We start from the raw sequence: 12,346 nt of genomic DNA, 5'->3' as shown, positions 1-12,346 counted from the left end.
AGCAAAGTCCTCTCTCTTTTTACCTAAATCCTTCATTACGGGAGATGAGTGTGTAGTCAGTGAGTTTCTATTCCAGCTCCTTAAGAGACCAGGGGCACGGCTAGGCCCTGGAGTTTGTCTAGGAGGGGACATAAACAGCCAATTCCACAAACCTGAGGCTGAACGACGGACTCCTCCCCTCCCTGTCCAACGGGGAGGAGACCAACGAGGTCCAGAGGGACAACCCCCAGCCCTGGGACTTCTTTGGTATTGCCCAGACCCGTCTTTCCGCTGAGACCCACGGGAGCCCTCCCACAGGAGGGGGACGACCTTGGCCATCTGCCCCTCGCAGAGTCTGCACACACTTAGCCACAGTCAACAGTCATCCCAGCAAGTAAGCCAGTATTCCCTTTGATCGCCAGGAGCCTCCCCTCTGAACAGTCTTCCAAAGGTCTGGCAGGCTCTCCCACCGGTGCGCATGCGCACTCTCTCCCTGAGCTAGGGCCCTCCCGCTGGGCTCTGGTCATAGGTCTCCCACTCCCGGCCTTGTGGTCTATTCTTGGCACCTCCTTCTGGCTTGGTGTCAATTATTCCACAAGGATTGGGAACCCCAAGGAACTGCCAAGTTCACATGACCTGGCCCAAATCCAAAAAGTCATCAGCAAATCCTATTGCCTTGCCACCTTCAGACGGAATAGACATCACCCAAAAAGGCTCCCCAAAGGTCACTGAGGCCAGAGACTGGAGAGGGGCTGAAGCGAGAGGGCTAGGATCGCTCTCTCATAGGCCTCTGGGAACTGTTCCATCCCACCCCTTCTAAGAGGGGGAAAAAGTGTCTGCCCAGGGTGTAACCAAGAGAAAACTGGCCCCTGTGAATTGGGGCATGTATATGAGAGAGCTCCTGGGCCAGTCCTGCCACTGAGCCCTTCCCCATCCTGGCCTCTTCTGTCAAAGGAGGGGTGGATCCGTTCCCGCCTTTCTGCTGGGAGTGATTTGACTGCATTTTTCCAGGGGGAAGGAAGAGCAGTGGCCCAGGTACCACACTCTGGACAACCAGATTCCATACTGCCTTTCCAGAAATAGAGTCCCTGGGAAGAATCCCCCCCAACCCCCCCCCCCCCCCCCCCCGTGTCTGCTGTTGGAAGAAGCTGCTCTGAAGGGCTCAGCTCCTCCCACCAAGGAGTTAGAGCCCTCAACCCCTGACAGAGGCATCCTGGGCCAGCCTCCCCCTCCTCTCTATGCCATCTTCTTTCAAGCCTCAATTTTCTAGAACTGCACCATTCCATCTGGTAGCCACATGTGGCTACTTAAACTCAAGTTAAGCGAATGCAAATAAAATTTGGAACTCAGATCCTCTGACAAAGGAGTCACATTTCCAGAACTCAATGGCCACACAGGGCCAGTGGCTATGGTAAAGCACAGCGCAATCCAGAACGCAGAAAGTTCTTTTGAACAGCTCTGATCAAGAAGCTAACCTTTGTTTCTATTCCTCCAGTATCCCTAATTCCTTCCTGCTATAGAGTCAGACCCCTTTCTCCGGTCCTCCGCTCTGGGGAGACTCCTTCTGAATGCGGATTCACCCCAAGTGACCATGGGCTAGGGCCTCCTGTCTGCCTGGTCCTGGACACTTTAGTCACCCACCAGGATCTGAGTAGGACACAGTCAAGCTAACCATCATCGGGCACCTGAGACAGGTTAGAGACATTAAGCTTCAAACAAAGAGAGTGATCACTGACCACCCCGTAGCCAGCAAGATGGGATATCTGTCCGTTGCTCATTCCTACCGTTCAAGGATGTCACAGCTTGCGGGGTAGGGGGGCAGGTAGAGGAGAAAGAGAGAACATTTTGAGGTTTGGGAGATTTCTACGGACTTGATTCAAGGGAGCTTAGCCAACCCGAGTGATCATTTTGCGGTCCTCATCTTCCCAGAAATTATTCATATACAGGGCTGGAAAAATCCCCACAAGGGGTTAAAAAGCCAAGAAAAGACCTTCTCTGACAGCACTGAGGCCTGGCAGGGATGGGGGCAGGGTAGCAGGAACCAGACAGCTGAACAGCTTATCCAGAAATTACAAGAGGCTTTTAAAAGTAGAAAACTTACCATATGTCAAGCCTATAATGTATAGACAATAATTATTTTCCACTGCATTTTTTTGGTCTTTAATTTCATGGCGAATATCCCCTCTTACATCCAGCATTCAGGCATCACTCTTCTCTTCACTTAATATGCAAAGGTAATCTTTCTACTCCTGTGTCACATAGTCAATAATTCCTATCCTCCGGTTCCAGGGCGGGGGAATCGGAGGGGAATGTCACATTTTAAATTAGTAACAGCTGTGTTTAGGGTTTTTTGTGTTTTTTTCCAATTTCACCTCCCCTGATGCCCTGTAAATATCATGAGCTCCAAAAAGCAACACGGGGCGCCCTATATGCCCGGGTCCCCAACTCAACGGTCGTTTTGAGGGCTTTTCTCTGAGGACAGGTTGTGCCTCAAACTGGACAGAGTAGGGAGCCCAGAACACCCGTCTAGTCCCTTCTTCGTCCACAGTGGACATAGAGGGCCTCCACGTGAAAATCTGTGCTTCCCACTAACATCACTTTGGGGTGGGGTCGTCCCCGGTCCATTTAGAGCACCACCCATTCCCAGAGGCTACCTTTGCCTCTTCCAGAGATGTGAGAGTTAGGAAAGCAAGGCACCCAAGGCTGAAAAATTTAAGGCAGCGCTGGCCCTTGGGTGCCAACCCCCCACCTGCAGACCCCAAGAGCCGGCGCCACCTTCACTGGTTCGGTCCTAGGCGCTCTGCCGGCCTCAGCCAGGTCCCGGCCCTCCACAAGGACCAACCCCTTATAGGTCTGGAAGTCAGAACCAGGAGAGAATTGGGAGGTTTGGGGGGTGCAGTGGGGATTCTACCCTGAGAAGAAAGAGCAACTCGGGAATGGAGTTCATTAAAATGCTTCAAGGGACTCCAAACTGTGAGAATGGGGTGTGTGTGTGTGTGTGTGTCTTGAAGACAGGGATTTAGCAAGAAATCAATCAACACACATGCTGATAACTTATTCCATGACAAAAAGGAAACAAAAACCCCATAAATTTCTACAGCCTTTGGGTAGCCAGTGTCTACTGCCACTAATTAAATTTCTAGAACTTTCGCTCCCCACATCTCTCAGAACATGGTTAATCTGTCAGTCATAGGAGACATTGCCAGCCCCAGCTGTAGGGGGGCTGGTGATTCTGGATCCTCTGCCATACAGCAGAGGAGGGGAGAAGAGAAGCCCACAGCAAGCTTAGGCTCCCCCATTCTGACCTGCTCTCCTTCCTGACCTCACTATTCAGAGAGGAAGTAAAGGAGTTAGAACATTCTCTACGATTCCGAAGGGGATCAGCAGTCAGTGAGGTTCCTGGCAGCAGCAGCACTCTCAGCTGGGACCTGACATTGGGCGGGCCTTCCTGTGTGGCCTCCCTGGGAAGGTGACCTGATGGAAAGCAGACTCTCCAAGTCCCTTCCCAGAGCACCTGAAGCTCCCCCTCCCCCCACCTCTCCCTAAGCCTCACAGAATGAGATGGGGATGCTTTCTCCCTCACAGGCACCCAGGAGCCCTCACTCACCTCACAGGCAGGAGGACATGGTCCCATCTTCCTCTTCAGGATGGCTTGTGGTACCCTTTCTTATTCATTTATGGGTTTTTTTTTTTATTTTCTATTTCCTCAAACAGTGTGTGTCTAGAATGAATACTAGGCTCTCTCTGGCAGGAAGAAAAGGAGCATGGAGGGGAAATGTGAGAGCAGTAATCCATTGTAACACTTTAGGGGAAACTGCAAGCAATTTCCATTCTATTGATCCTCCCTGGGCATCAAAGCCACACTCAGTTTATTTGGAAAATTAAATTCTGGAGTGTGTAGCATGAGGGGTTCTAGTTAAGCTGTCTTCCTCTACGACCACAATTTAATTACGATCTCACACGGGCTGTCCATTTAAATATAGTAAAGGAACAGAGCACCTAGGAGGCTCCTTGGGTCCCAGCCCCTGTCCCAGGGTGTCTGGCCATAGTGACCCCACACCCACAACAGAAGAAGAACCCTATGAATCTCGATTATTCTCAGCTGACCACTCAGCTGCCCCTCAGGCTACCGCTCATTTACATTTTTACTTATGCAAGTTTTAACAGAATATATTCATTAAAATGTTAATGATTGCTAAATTAACCTAATTTGTGGAGTGTGCTCCTTTTCCAAAGGTAAGTTTTTGATCTTAGCAAACACTATTATTAGAAACAAAGTAACATTACTTAGGCACAAACTGGATACAATGTGCTAACATATTCATTCGGGGAAGAAGCTAAGAATCAAAGCACAGTATGTCTGATTCCAGAGTTGAGTGTTCAGACTTTGGAAGTTCACAGACAAGTAAAATTTATGCACAGCTGCCTGCATGAGCGCACATGCACACACACAGACACACACACACACACACACACACACACACACACATACACACACGTGCGTGTGCCTGACAGAGAGTTGACAACTTTTAGCCACATAAAGACATTGCAGTCATCTTCTATCCTCTACTATCATCCCAATTTCACAAACACTTGGGATATAAGGTGACAATCGTAAAGTATAGTCCTTCAGAGTCAATAAATTTAGCTTCATGAAGAACTCACTACCTTGTTTTATTTTCCCAATCCCATCTGTGAAAATGTGATCACAGTCTAACACAGATCCACAAACCACCCTTGGCAACCCCTGGCACTGACTGGTTTTTCTTGACTAAGTTTTGTTTATGTCTTTTTTAAAGTAGGCTTCACACCCAGCATTGGTCCAAAGCAGGACCTGAACTCACAACCCTGGGATCAAGACCCTGAGATCAAGATCGGGACTACAATCAAGAGTCGGATGCTTAACCAACTGAGCCACCCAGACAACCCTCTTTTTTTTTTTTCTTTTTAAAAGACTTTATTTATTTATTTGACACAGAGAGATCACAAGTAGGCAGAGAGACAGGCAGAGACAGAGAGAGGGGGAAGCAGGCTCCCTGCTGAGCAGAGAGCCCGACGCGGGACTCGATTCCAGGATCCTGAGATCATGACCCGAGCCGCAGGCAGAGGCTTAACCCAGTGAACCACCCAGGCACCCCCAGACAACCCTCTTAAACAAATTTTTGTTCAGGTGTGATGCTGGCAGAGGGGCGCTGTATCTGCTGAGTGCAGAACTCCGTCTCACAACAGTCCAGAGGAACTGACCTCTCACATCTTTTGGGTTCCTCCACTGCTAACCAATTTGCCCCCAAAAGAGATAGAGTCCCACTAACATTTTCCCAGAGGAACATCCTCTAGAACCAACCAGTCAAGCCTTCTAGCCTGAGCCTCATGAAATCAGCACAGATCCTGGCACATGGTAGAATCTCTCTTAGCTGCTGGATTCCAGTGAAAAGTCAACACGTGGCTCCCCTTATACAGAAGAACCCCCTCCCAAAACTCCCAGCCTCCTCTTCTTCAAGGCATCCCCTCTCAAGACAACCAGCAACTAGAACAGGGAGGGAAGCAGGCAAATGCTTCCTGAGACAAAGGCAAATCAAGTCTTCCATTCCTCATACCCCCCACCCTCTCACTGGTCCTGAGATCCTTTTGAACAAAGTGACTTTTCTCCCCCACTGTAGGTGCCAAGGGTGAGAAGGAACAGCAGGTAGAGCCACGGTACTTGATCTCCCAGGGGACATCAGCAATATTTGACACGCTGACCAGCTTTCCCAAGAACAGAACTGTCATTAAACCAAGAGGGAAATCATTACCTGATCTATAAATGATTACACAGGAGTAGGAACTGTCTCTCCGTTCTGAGGAGTTTGCAGAATCGGGATTTTAAACAGCGCTGCAAACTGGTGCAACAGTCAGCTCCCTGGAGCAGCTGGTGTATTATTCACAGGAAGAAAAAAAAAAAAATCAGAAGTTAAGGTACTTCAGGCGCTCAAGGGAAAAGAAAAGGTCTCAGGGACTTTGGCTATCAAAGGATTTCAGACCATGGGCTGTGACAGCCGGAAACTTAATTCAAAGAAAAACATAACTATTTAGATCTTCTGCCTGACAGTTGGCTGAGGTCTTTCCACCAGCAAAAGAAGCAATTGGAGTCAGAACTGCAGGCAACTCGGGTCATTTAGCCAAAGACACTTGCAAAGATGGAGACTGAGGGTCAGGCTATGAGGACAAAGCTATGGGTAGCAGTGGGGACCTGGACACATTCTTAGCTGTCCCTCGCCCTTCCCTGGCAGAATGGATGAGAAACAGGTTGTAGAAACACTCTAGAGAGAACTTGGCATCAGTAACAAACCATGCACACTGACTCTTCCTAGAGCAAGAGGGCGGGTCCAAAACCGTGGTGGTGAGCAAGAGAAGCTGGGAACGGAAGGTCTGCAGCACAGCTAAACGTGTGTGAATTTAAAACAGGTGCTTGCAGAGAATGACACTATTCTAGAATGATGTGTGCCTATTTTAGAACAAATTCTAAACCCGTGAGAGGGAGTAACTCTAGGGGGAGGGTAACGAAGATGAGGATGGAGGGCAGAGAAAGTACACAAGGGAAGCCACAAGAAAGAAAGGCCACACGAAGGCTGACATTGACCATAAGTGACTGAGTGGAATTAACTCAGCTCTTTGCACCTGTATGTAATCCACAAACAAGGAGAGGAAGCAACTGAGGTCCCAAGAGCCAGAGACAGGGCTCCTCAAACACTAACGTGCGAACCAGTGTCCCAAGGATCTGGTTAAAATGCAGCTTCTGAGCCCTCGGGGCCCGAAGTTCTGTATCACTCACAAGCCCCCGGGTGACAGAGAGGCTGCTGGTCCACAGACCTCGCTATGGGCAGCAAAGGCTTAAGAGATTTACCCTCTATAAAAAATGAGGAGCAACGTCCAAGTGAAAGACTACCTGTCCGATGGATAAATTTCAAAATAATTGTGCTGCCTGCACGAGGATAGACAAACGAGTACATTATCTAATGTATGCTTCCACTTGTATAAGCTTCTAGAACGTGCACACTAATCCCTGAGGACAAAAGGCTCATCAGTGGTCGCCTGGACATGGGGCTGAGGGGAATGGGTGGATTACGGAGGAAACTTTCCGGGATAGTGGAGAGATTCACGATCTTGAGTACAGTGATGGGTTTTCCAGGCATATACATATGTCAACACTCGTCAAACTGCATACTGCAAATATGGGTAGTTTCTGGTGCATCACTTATACCGCAACAAAGCTGAAAACAAACAGAAAAGGATCCGCATCCTTCCTCCCCACCCCCACTGAGGATGCCCTGTTTGCACTTCATGCTGAGAGGAACAGCTTTCTAGCTCGCCCGCACTCCCGCCTCGGAACCGGTCCCCCCATCGCCTCCACCCCTCCCACCTCAGGCCCACCATCCTCTCACCCCTGCCTGCTTGGGAATCCGTGCCAACTCTACCCTCGTCCTCTCCTCGCCCATCCCACCTCTGCCTCCCACCTGCTTCCCCCAACCTCTCTTGCACCCCGTCCTCTCTCCACGCTGTCATGCTTCCTTTTACTTCTCCCAAAACACCACCTTTCCACCCACTCTGAATCTCGATCTACAAGGCTCACTCGACTTACCTCCTCCCCATTCCTCTTGTCTGGTGAACTCCTACACATCCTCAAGTCAGCTCAGGTGTCCTTTCCCCAAGAAACCAGCCCCCCTGCCCAGGCTCCTTTGCTCTACACCTTTCTGGAACCATGTTCCTTGCCTTCCACGCACATACACCAGTCTATCACCATGACTCATGCCTGCCTCTCCCACCGCACTGTGAGCCCTGGGAGGGGGAGCCATGTCCTTTTTGCTCACCTCTGTGCCCAGCACCAAACACAGGGCGGAACACATAGGATGTGCTCCCTCATTTGTTGCGAGAGTGGTGAACCTTCCAAAAGGACTTTGGCCATTGCTAGGCAAAGACATTTCCAGGTTCGGGGCCAGTAGCTCATTTGCCCCCATCCCTGTACTACACTGCCCTCTGCCAGCACCTGCTGCCGCAGAGAAGATCCACCAGGAACACAGGCTGATCTGAAAGTTCTTCCTCACGTCCAACCTGATCCTTAACCTTCCTTTCAAAGCACACTTTGCATAAAGTAAACAGCAAATTGGCTTTTGTAGGCTTTTTTTCTTTCCACAATTTCAACACCACTGTGTTTGGATGTAATTATTTCCTTTCTGGGCTTGTATCCCAAACTCCGGCAATACCAATGAGAGTGGGAAGATAAGTTTCAGAGGACGATCTGGACCCAAACAAAAGTCCCCTCAGGCAAGGCAGCCAAGCCTTGGGACTCACTGCCAGCCCAGGGTGGCCCAGGGTAGACTCAGGAGACCAGAGGAGGCCACCCCAAAAAGAGGGTGCTGGTAGGGAGTAGCCAGGCAGCAGAGAGGCCAGAAGAGACAGGGGTGCCTCACAGGAGTCAAAGGTCACGGGCAGTGAGTCAGATGCCCAGTCAGCAGTCAGGCAACAGGCAGACCAGCTCATCAGAAGCAGAACCCGGCAACAGGGCTTTGCAGAGAGCCCTAGAAATTAAAGGGCTTAAAGGGTTAGCCAGAGAGGCATCAGTGATCCAGAGGGCTAGACTAACCCCAAACAGCCACCACGCAGCCACCACTCCTGCCCTTCTCTTTGCCACAGAGCTACCTTTCCCATCAGCACACCTGGTCACCTCCTGCCCAAATCCTATCTAGATGTCAGGACCCCCTCAGTAGCTCCTGGGGTGGGGGGAAGCCGCCCTCTGGACCCTTCCTCATAAGTTCAGTTCTGCCCAGCCAGAGGGGGACATGGAGAAGAGTGAGGTGCCCAGGACCCCCAGACCCAGGGTGCTCCCTGACAAGACTCCGTAATTCTTAGACTTCTCCATCACTTCAGATGGTGCAGGGAAGGGAAAGAATTGTACATACAGACCCTCCGGGAGGCAGGGAGAGGGGTTCACGGTGAGCTGCCCTCAAGGTCTGTGGTGTGGTCCGCAGCCCAGAGTTTGTGCAGAAGTAGCCCACACCTGGGCAGTCTGCAATGGCTTCTATCGTAAGCCACAAAGGGTGGTGATGCTATAGGCCTCCCTTCTCTGTCCCTGTGCTGACGGAGCTGGCATCATTCTCTGAAGGCATAGAGGTCACCAAACATGGCTTCCAGAAAGAAGGATGGGGACAGGGAACTCCAGTGGGAGTTCATCCTCAAGAAAAGGCACAGAGCACCTGACATGTGTCTAGTCATGGGTGTACTCCCCGTCTCCATCACTAGGGGACCCTGCCTGTCACTGAGTGGTCCTCGCCCTGCTAAGCCAATTCCCTTGCTGAGCAGCCATCTATTCACACAATGGGTGCAAGAGGAAGGAAGCCCTAAGGCGAATTCCCCTCATGCCAATAACAAAATGCTAACTGATGGGCAATTTATAAAGCACTTTCCCTCTGTCCTATTTGGCAGCTAGGACAGGCATGATTATCACCCTTCTCGTAATGAGGAAATGGGCTCAGAGAGGTTAAGTAACTTAGCCAAGGTCACAGAGCTAGTGACGGCTGAGCCAGGGCTTAAACCAGAAGCAATAGTAGCTTTGAAGAAAATGCCATCTACATTTTAATCCTAGTTCTGCCAGTTTGTCAGCTGTGTGACCTTGAGTGAGTTATTCAACCTCTCTGAGCCTGGTTTCATTTCTTTCTTCACCCTCTGCCAGGGAGAGGGGAGTGAGGGGTAAGAGGCAGAGGGAGAGAGAGAGAGAGACTCCCAAGCAGGCTACATGCCCAGCACAGAGTCGCAGGCCTCAATCTCGCAACCCTGAGAGCAAGACCTGAGCTCAAATCAACAGTCTGCCACTTAACCGACTGAGCCACCCAGGTGCCCCAACCAGTTTTCCTTTCCTAACAAATGTATTAATTACTATCACTCTCACAAGATATGAGGGAGAATGAAAAGCGGTGAATATGAAAGTAACTACACGGAAAGCAGTTAATAAATGTTTGTTTCTTCTTTCCAATTCCAAATTTTAAAACATACTGTTTTGGGACAATTCCAACACAGAGGTTACAAAAGGCTTTTCGGTGAAAAATGAAGCACATTCTCGTCCTCGAGAGAAAGGAGAATCTAGGAATATGTGTGGCCAAGCATTTCTCTGTCTTCGGCCACCCAGGCACAGCAGCTCCTTCCTCCCCGTCCCTGGCCTCTGCCCGCTCTCTGTACTATGGGGCAGCCCAAGCAGCAAGCCCAGGTCAAGGTCACCTCCTTCCAAAGGAAAGAAAGCGGCTCCCCTGCAGGGTCTGGGGGCCTAGCCCAAGTGTTCCCTTGGAACCAGAATTTCTGTCAACAGCCCCAAGCCTGGTCACAGCTGGAGTTCCACCACCAGGGACCAGCCGGAGGCAGCTCCTCACAGCCAACCTCTGATCCCAGCAGGAGGGCTCCAACTGGAGTGGGCGACATGATAGCCATCCCCGAATTCACAGGCAAAGCCCCTCCTCTCCCATCTATGTCCCCTCACCCACAGTCCTGGGAGGAGGGCAGTAGAACCTCTGTCAGCCCCAGTCTGCGGGGAGGAAAACCACAAAAGATTGTCAAGGGTAGTGTGACTTGACCTCCACAGACTAGAGCCCAGGCTTCCATCGCTTCCATGACCGATTCCAGTGCCCTTTACACTGAGTCCCACATGCTCCCCGAAGACTCCTGCCAGCATCAGACCTCAGCTTCCCGGTATCGATGTCAAGTCCATGATGTTTTGATAACTGAGCTGTGGTTATGTAAGAGAATGCCCTTGCTTTTAGGAAATACACATTAAAATATTTAGGGATGGGGCGCCTGCGTGGCTCAGTGGGTTAAGCCTCTGCCTCCAGCTCAGGTCATGATCTCAGGGTCCTGGGATCGAGCCCCGAATCGGGCTCTCTGCTCAGCGGGGAGCCTGCTTCCCCCTCTCTCTCTGCCTGCCTCTCTGCCTACTTGTGATCGCACTCTGTATCAAATAAATAAATAAAATCTTAAAAAAAAAAAGAAAGAAATATTTAGGGATAAAGGAGCATTGCATCCACAACTATTCAACAGTTTGGATACACACACACACACACACACGCTCCACTGGGTTTCTCAGCCTGGGCACTGCGGACATTTTGGACTAAATCATTCTGTGTGGGGGTAAGGGGTTGTGGGGTGCGGTTTCTGGGCATCCTAAGATGTTAAGCAGGATTCCTGGACTCTACCTTATGGGGTTCCCATCCCCCACTCAGGAGTGACAACAGAACTATCTCCAGGCATTACAAAGTGGGGGCAAAACCCCTTCCTGTTAAGAACGAAATAACCAGAAAGCATGGTACAATGCTAACCTCAATTTCTGTAACATTCCTATAAACATGAATTAATTTCTATATAAAAAGTTCAAAATAAATAAAATTCTGTGAACACTTATAATCTAAAAAGGCAGAAAGAAAAGCCCTTGCCAGGTTATCAGCTCTCTGTCTCCACCCCAAAGGGTTTCTTTGCTCCCAGGTCCTGGATCCCACAGCGAGCATTCACTGCCTGTCAGAGCCCGCTCGACCTTCCAGGCCATGGGGAAGGTGCTGGTGCGCCCACCCCACAGATGGGGAGCCCAAGGCTGGGGGGCGGAGAGGGCCCCAGGTGCTGCCGCTCCAAATGGAAGGGGGAGCCCTTAAGCCCAGTGCGCAGCCTCCTCTGAGGATCTGCCCCTCTGCTCCCTGTGCCCCCCTCCCCACCACCAGCACCTCTGTGCACCCGGCTTCTCCCAGCCTCCACCTTGCAGAAAATCGAAGGTTAACCACAGCCTGTGCGTCTTTTCTTTATCCTCCTTTCCCAAGGGGTGGGGGGTTGGTTTGGGCAAAGCTGCCTTTCAGACGTTTCCCAGTCAGCAGATTTTGCCTCCTGCCTTCGCCTTACAATCTGTGGTTATTCTGAATCGAACTGGCTAGCTGCCATTCGGAGCAAATTGGTTATCCAGGGGGAAAAAGGAAAAAAAAAAAAAAAAACCCAAACTTTTAAATAAATAAATAAATAAATGAACTAACAAACAAATCAGCCAAGGAAGGCGGTGGTGGAGGAGGAGTGGGGGAGGGAAGAAAAGTACACTGCACAAAGGCAAATTGGAATTATTTAAAAATTAAAAGTTACTTTAAATTATTTAACCTAATTACCACCCGACTCTCGCAGGGAGACAGCGGCTTGTGTTCTGTCGAGCTGAGAGGATAAAGCAGAGTCCTCTGGCAGAGGAAAGGGGAGACCAAGTGAGTTAAATGTTCAAAACACCTGTGTGTCTGGTGGGGCTGGACGGGAGGGAGGCAGTGGTCACCCCTGGCAGTGCGAAAGGGAGGTTCGAGAAACATAATTAATGTGGGCGTCCCAT

General features: G+C 50.3%; 2 protein-coding genes across 22 annotated transcripts in view; one reads left to right on the top strand and one right to left on the bottom strand.

Annotated features, from left to right (window-relative positions):
* Positions 1-12,346, top strand: part of DIS3L (DIS3 like exosome 3'-5' exoribonuclease) — a 434,009-nt gene that overhangs the window by 283,974 nt on the left and 137,689 nt on the right. The gene's annotated exons all lie outside the window — the stretch shown is intronic.
* MEGF11 (multiple EGF like domains 11) overlaps positions 1-12,346 on the bottom strand; it is a 346,208-nt gene that overhangs the window by 274,916 nt on the left and 58,946 nt on the right. Inside the window, exon 1 of one of the 21 annotated variants that reach the window (XM_082737063.1) lies at positions 5,772-5,882. The exons of 19 other annotated variants lie outside the window; for them this stretch is intronic. The gene's annotated coding sequence lies outside the window, so the exon portion shown is untranslated. Of the gene's footprint in view, positions 1-5,771; positions 5,883-12,346 lie in introns of those variants that run through there. One more of the 21 variants, XM_082737056.1, reaches the window with a different exon arrangement.

This window comes from Mustela nivalis (assembly GCF_964662115.1).
Source record: "Mustela nivalis genome assembly, chromosome: 6".
In the NCBI taxonomy this organism is placed as follows: Eukaryota; Metazoa; Chordata; class Mammalia; order Carnivora; family Mustelidae; genus Mustela; species Mustela nivalis.
This window is presented reverse-complemented; position numbering and strand designations above follow the sequence as displayed.